At 37.2% G+C, this 5,952-nt stretch overlaps 1 pseudogene; it reads right to left on the bottom strand.

The window, feature by feature from the left end:
• Positions 1–393: 393 nt before the first annotated feature.
• On the bottom strand, positions 394–4,311 carry LOC109700845 (antizyme inhibitor 1 pseudogene; annotated as a pseudogene).
• Between the last annotated feature and the right edge of the window lie 1,641 nt (positions 4,312–5,952).

Here is a 5,952-nt window from a genome sequence, read left to right as displayed (position 1 = left end):
TTTAATTTTCCAGAGATCTCAATCATGAGGTATGACACTGGTAGTATTTTAAAGCCACCTTTATCAAACTCCAAAGCTAATACACCTTTTACGTGACTAATCTTCAGTTTATTCAGAAAAGCACTGTTTAGAACACACTATGTATTAGTTAGGAAACAAATACAACATGAAATTACAGTGGCTTAGTGCAGAAAGATTTATTTCTTCTTATGTAATTTTTTGAGACAATCTTGCTACATAGCTCAGACTGACCTCAGAGTTGCATTCTTCCTGCTCTCCCTCCTGAGTGCAGGGATTGCAGGTTTACATACAGCTTTTATGTGAATTTAATAACAGATATTATTATTATTATTTTTTTAACCTTTTATCTGTGTATTCAGAATCACACACAAGTTACCTTTACAGTTCAATTTACTATATATAGAAATCATTTGGGTTTTATATTTTCAGTTAAATTTTGAACTGAGATTACAATATATAAAAAGATTTTACAATAGTTCAGTATTTTTTAGCATACCAAATTGAAATACATAGGTTCAAACTTCAGATTTAAAGCAGTCTTCAAATACAACACAGACATTTCTTAAAGTTACCTTATCATTCACATGTGGTATTTGCAACTCGGCTGCCTCACTACAACAGCTCTCCTAGGGAGATGGCAAAACTGACGCCATGAAACTCAAGCCTGTATAGTCAAGCCAAGGATTCAGAGTTATGCCATCTTTAAAAAGGTATGGCATTTCTGGACCACAACAATGCACAACATAAGAAGGTAGGGAACACTTCCTCCTCCTTGTTACAGTTAAAAACATTGCATGGTTGCTTGAAATTTTGCATAAAACCCCGTATTATACCTTGGAAAACTCCAAGGGCAATTAGATGACAATGAATTGGGGTCCTAAATTCTTGTTTTTTCTAACTAATAGAACCCATGATATTCAAATGGGTGTTAATCAAATCAAAAAATATTAAGCACCTACTGGTTTGAGATTGAAATTAGAGATTCATGATCAATTTCTCTCCACCTTGAAATCAAGGTGTGAAAACCAGCTAGTTAAGTGCATTCCAAACTTCTCCTATGTAGTACAGGTAGAATTTTCTGTCCATTGGCACCAAAGTGAAGTCACATTTCCTCTTGGGAGACAGAAATTCCACATTTGAACATAGAATAAGTTAGGAAGAAATGACCCCTGTAGTTTGTTTTATTACTATTGTGATTCTGAGATCTAAGATCACTATATACTAGCAGTGAACAAAGCAAATTCCTGGTAAAACTGTCAGGTTAGTGACATTAACTCCTTCCCCAACTACCATAAAATTCTAGTATGAAAAACATTAAAAGTAATTACTAAGTTGAACAAGTGGGAATAATAAGAAACTAAGGGAATAGTTCAACCCAATAACAACCAAAAAGTCCTAAATTTGAAATCACTGCAATTGAGAAATTAAAGAAAGTGTGCTTTACCCCACCCCCTCCCCATTCTAAATTTACATATTCTGTGCAAAAGAGCAACAGATTTCAGGATATAGATGTAGCCCTTCTTTAAATTCTAGTGCTCGCAGTTTTCTGCAATTTTATTCCCCTCCCCTACCAAGTTTATTCAAAGTATTTAATAGAATCTTCCATGTCAGCCAGACTTGTGATTTAAAGATTTACTAAGGTACTCTATGCATTCTATCTATACAGAAACACTTATTAATTATTACAGTTGGTTTATGCAATTAACAATTTTTGGTGTTAAAATTATTAAAACATCATGCTTACTGCACATCAACTCTCCATAATAAATCTGAACTTCACAATGATTTACCAACCACTTTAAATTACTAATTAAATAACTGAAAAATGTACTGAGTCAAACTAAACTTAAGTGGGCTAAAAGAAAAATAACCCTCAAAACAGACCATATACACATCTATTTCAAAACTACCTTTGCTAGCTAGCCCCTTTCCCAAAGCTTTAGCCTGAAAAAACAGTAAAACTACACAAAAATTTATTGCAATCATACAGGGTTATATCAGGTCAAATACAACAAGTACTATGATGCAAGTTTACATTTATTAGACTACAGTTCAAAGCACAAATTTACACATTCTAAATACACTAAACATATCTAATGAAGTCACACTGGTCTTCCACTGACATTTGATGTATCTGGGTGAAAGACATTAACTTTACAAGACTTTTTAACACGAATCCTTAGTATAAAAACTGTGTACTTGTATGTAAACGGTTTAATGGGGAACCCAATTAATGGGCTTCCATCTCCACTAAGTCACCCATTTTGTTGCATATTTTATTTAAACGCTTAAGGGGTAGGACAAACTGATATTTAAATCTGGATACATTATCTAAATCTCCCACTACCCCCAATGAATTGTAGATGAAGCTGATTTTGTCTGGTCCCAAATAGCTATTAGTATTAATTTTTGTTTCCAAGAGAATAGCAGAATAGATTGAATTTTTTTTTTCCACACTGGAATGTAGACCAGACAAGCTTAACCTGCTACTTCAGATCTATGGAAGCATTAATGCCTGTTTAAGCTTTAGCGGAAAAGCTGTCTTCTTGGCTTAGCTGTATGCAAGAAGATGCAAAGAAGAAGTTCTTCATCATTGTGTCTGAAGTAATTCCAGCATCTTGCATCTCATACCAATCACTGAATGACATCATGTAATAAATAGCTGGCCTCTGAAAATCATTAAAAGCAGATGGTTCATGGAAAGAATCTGCTCCCATGTTATCAAAGATAAGCCAATCTCCCACATTCAGCTCAGGAAGAAGACAGCTTTCCACAATTTGATCAAGCTCATCACAGGATGGACCCCAAAGACTGCTTGTAAATAAAGGCTCATCTTTCTTGTCTTTCTTATGAAACTCTGGAATGGTATTTAAGTCCTCAGACAGTTTACTTGCAAAAGAACCATAAACACCATCATTCATATAATACATGAACACTGGTTCATCTCTCCTGGTTTTTTCTACTCCAGAGGAAATTGTATCATTTTCAACAACTTTCTTAGCAATGATATTAACTGCAAGTGTAAATGCAGAAGACACATAGTAGCTTCCAGGTTCTGAAATTATCTTAATGCCAGAGCCTTCTGGAAAGTAGATATCCAACAGAGGGCTGATAACGTGATTAACGTCTTCCAACAGGAATTCAGTTCCGGTGAAGCCTCCACCAATGTCTAACATGTTCATTTTAAATCCAAATTCTCCAGCCATGTCAAACACACATCGAGCATCAGATAGAGCATGTACATATACTTGAGATTCTTTGCAAGCAGCACTTGAAACATGAAATTGAACCCCAATTATTTGGACATCAAGTTCCTTAGCACATTCCAAAAGATGCCTACAGTTCTTCAGAGTAGTGCCAAACTTCATGTTACCCTCTTCACCTCCAATATTATCTTCTGTTGCAATATGTAGTAAGACCTTGGCATGTGGGTGATTACGTGCAATTTTCTTCAATTTAATTTCATTGTCACATGTCATGATATTTACTCCAACTTTTGCTGCATACTTTATCTGAGAAATTTGCTTGCAAGGACTTATGTAAATGATGTTTTCTGGAGATACACCCAATTCTTGCACTAAAACCATCTCATTTTTGTTGGAACAAGCAAACCCAATTCCAAGAGCTGCCAAAATCTCAAGTACAGCTGGAGAAGAGTTGCACTTCACTGTGTAAAATGGCTTTATCTGGGCCACCACATTCTGCCATTGACTGTGTTTCTTCACAATCTTTCCAAGATCCCCCACAAAAAATGCATTTTTCCCTGTCAGAGTATGTTCATAAACATATAGTTATCAATAACATTTTCGAGATTTGTTCCTTTATCCAACACACCAACGGAGTAGTTTGCATCATCAATAAATCCTTTCATCTCAGCCGTATTCCACAAAGCCGAAAGTCATAAACCAGGAAAAACAAGAGATGGGCCACCAAGCCTGTGTCTGGGTCCTTAGAATATGCAACAAAATGGACAAGTTAGGAGATGGAACCCCCCTATCATCAGCTAGGTTCCCAAGGTGGCTCAGCGTTGAAGTCGAACTGCTCTCTATACAGCACTTCTCCTAGGCCCTCTGGGTAGTTGTATACTTGGTCAGAAAGTTCGCCGTGAGATAACGGCCCAAAGAGTCGGGTAAAGCGTCTTCTCTTTTTCGGCGGAATTTTTAAAGAGGGATGTGGTTACCTTGAGCAGAAATACCCAAGGCGGCCTGGGCCATAGGCTGCAGGGACGACGTGGGAGGAAAAGCGCGGCTCCGACACCAGCTGGGCAGCAGTGGCGGCGGTGGCCGAAGGAGAGAATAACAGATCTTAAATGGTTTCGGGAGAAGAAAGACAATGTAGGACATATAGCCACTTCTAATGTCTTGTGATTGTGTGACACCTATCGATCCCATTTATATCCCCACAAGACAGCCTAATCACCCAGCCTTGACTTAATATTAAGCACAATTTGGAAAGAGGGTATCTCATTTTCAGAAGAAGAAACATGAAATTGGATTTTGTGAAACTCTTACACTATTCTGTCTGTGCCTTATCTCCATCGCAGATCAGGATACAGGCAACTAAAAGGCTGCTGCATTAACTTCTGTTGTGCTTGCAGACAAGAAGTGGATAGATAACATGGAGTTTGTTTCTTCCTGTAGTTGAATTCTTTATTTAGAAATTTCCAGAAAGCTGGAATATGATAGGATATCAGACCCTTCCTTCCCTCCCTTCTTTCATTTATTCTTTCTTCCTCTCTCTCTCTCTCTCTCTCTCTCTCTTTCCTTCTTTTGACACAGGATCTCACTATGTAGCCAAGGCAGGCCTTGAACTCATGATTCCTCCTGTCTTAGCATCTTGAGTGATCAGATTACAGATATACCTTATCATGCCCAGTTTACAGAGGCTTACTTTTGATGTGGAAGTCCAGTGGCTTTTCTGTTTTTTGTGTTCACTGTTTTACCTCCAGCATCTCTCCCAGAGTACAGACACACACATTTGTCATGAGAACTTGCTGTGTGCTTTGTAATGATGGTGGAGGATCAGGTAGTGAAGCTGTTTGTGTTGCAACACCTAACCGAAGAGCCTCTGAATGAAGGTAAATATTTAGAAAGACACCAGTGGCATTTTGAAACGCTGCAACAATGCAAGCTTTGGAGTCAACTAATCTCTCAATCTCAATGAATCTCCACTAAAGAAGACAATATTTGTCCATAAGGTTGTTTCTGGCCAAAGGCCTGACTTTTTTGCTGAAACAGAATTCACAAATGTGGATACATTCAAGTGAATGATGTCCAGAGCCCTTTAGAAGAGCAGGTGGAGCAGGAGCACTTCTAGTCTTTGTATATTCTTGACTCAAGTGTCCTTTGCTGCTTGCCAGGGAGCTCAGGACTGCAAAGATGACATTTCAGTGATGTAGCATAACCCAGACCTGTAGTTCTTAACCTTTCCAAGTATAAGATTTTCTGTAAAATGTCAAACTTTTCACAATCCCAAGAGATACTATTTGTATGCTTTGCCTCAGTTTCTGAAGAGTTACAAAACAATAAAGGTCTTATTGAAATCAATAGCAGTTGTAAATGCTTTACTAATTACAGCTAGAGGTATTTGGAAAATAGTCAAATGCAAGACAATTTTTCATTCAGTCAATTAGGTTATGTGATATAGATTTGATAATGCTTTGCAATAACTCTGAGGACCATTGGTTGAGCAGTGCTGAATTTGGCTAAAGGATTGAATTAAATGAACACTAAGCTTGAGGATGGTATGCAACACACTACGTATACAGTTGATATCTATGGGCACATTGAATAGGTTTAATTATTGAAAACAGGGCACCTGATTATGAATATCCCACTATTCATTAGGAAAAAGTATGTGCAGAGTATAAGTGTGTTTGAATATTCATTCATTCCTTTGCTCTTCTAGTCATTGAAGGTGGTAAACACTAAT

The sequence above is a fragment of the Castor canadensis genome, chromosome 5 (genome assembly GCF_047511655.1).
Source record: "Castor canadensis chromosome 5, mCasCan1.hap1v2, whole genome shotgun sequence".
Classification (NCBI taxonomy): Eukaryota; Metazoa; Chordata; class Mammalia; order Rodentia; family Castoridae; genus Castor; species Castor canadensis.
This window is presented reverse-complemented; position numbering and strand designations above follow the sequence as displayed.